Consider the following 1,476-nt stretch of genomic DNA (forward strand, 5'->3'; position numbering starts at 1 on the left):
TTCAGGTATTAATTGCATTGGAAACTATATATGTATCTCTCTCTCGTAAACTGGAGAAAAAATGAATCTCTCTCTCTCTATCCCTCTCCCCTAACTGTCTTGTTTATTCTCTCACATGTTCTAAATCTTGTGATTTTTACAGTTCATATTTTACATGTACAAATGCTTTTATATCATTTTATCCTATTTTACATGTACTAATACATTTTTTTATGTTTGTTTAGGTAATTATTGCTTTGGAATCTGGAGTAATTATATATATATATATCAATTCCTATTAAAAAATGTATATATAATTTTCTCTAATATCTCTATTTGTAATAGAATAGGTAATAGAATAGGTTTAAGTGCACGTACAAATGAAACCTATAGATAAAAACAGTAACAAAAATGCATGAAAAAAGCCAAGAAAATAAAAAAGACAAACAACTTCATTTTCCCGCCAAAAATAGTGCCACCTCGCATGCCAAAAAACTGAAACTTTATATATGTATAGATTCCGTCCCGTGTTAATACTAGTTATACAAATAGATGAAATTGAAAATGACAACATTATACTTTTGTATTACTACTAATATTCAATATTTTTTAATTGTGCTTGCTAATAACTAAGCCATCTTAGCTCAGCTGGTAGAGCGTATGGCTTTTAACCATGTGGTCGTGGGTTCCTTTCCCACAGATGGTGCTTTTCGAGCTTTTAAGAAACTCATGCTCCCTCTCAAGAATATGCATTTTCTAATTTTGAAAAGTCATTTTTCGAGCTTTTAAGAAACTCATACTCCCTCTCAAGAATATGCATTTTTTAGTTCGTTCCACAATAATATGCATTTTCTAATTTTGGAAAGTCTTTTCTCTCTAATGAGGTGTGACCCATTTTCAACTAACAATACTTTATTTACCTTTTCTCTCTTCTTCTCTCTTACTTTACCAATTTTACATTAAAATTTATATCAACCCCAAAGAACATACTGTATTCTTTGGAGACGAAGGGAGTATATATTCAATTAATAATTTAAATAAATAAATTATTATAATAGGAGTAGTATTATTTTATAAAAGATAGAGATGGTTCGCTTAGAATCAATTTTGCTAGACACGGCCTCATATGTTTTTAACTAGCGAAGTGGAGTAGTATATTGATTAGATAATAATCAAGCTTGGTGTAAATTAAAATACAAAATAATCACTATTATATACTTCTTCGTTCCTCAAGAATATACACTCTTTCCTTTGTAGTCCGTCCCATAAGAATATACTTTCTAATTTTATCAAGTCTTTTCTCTAATGAGGTGCGACCCATTCTCCAATAATAATACTTTATTTGCTTTTTTTCTCTACTTCTCTCTTACTTTATCAATTTTACATTAAAACATGTACCGACTCTAAAGGGCATATTCTTTGAGGACGGACGGAGTATACGTTAAAACGATGTTTGGAAGATGAGGATAGCCGCCTTGCTTTTCCAGTTAATAAGAG

General features: G+C 30.2%; 1 non-coding gene across 1 annotated transcript; it reads left to right on the plus strand.

Annotated features, from left to right (window-relative positions):
• The first annotated feature begins 612 nt into the window (after positions 1–612).
• On the plus strand, positions 613–685 carry TRNAK-UUU. Its single transcript has one exon. It is a non-coding gene; the product is annotated as a tRNA-Lys (tRNA).
• Positions 686–1,476: the final 791 nt, after the last annotated feature.

Source organism: Salvia splendens, chromosome 18 (assembly GCF_004379255.2).
Source record: "Salvia splendens isolate huo1 chromosome 18, SspV2, whole genome shotgun sequence".
Classification (NCBI taxonomy): domain Eukaryota; kingdom Viridiplantae; phylum Streptophyta; class Magnoliopsida; order Lamiales; family Lamiaceae; genus Salvia; species Salvia splendens.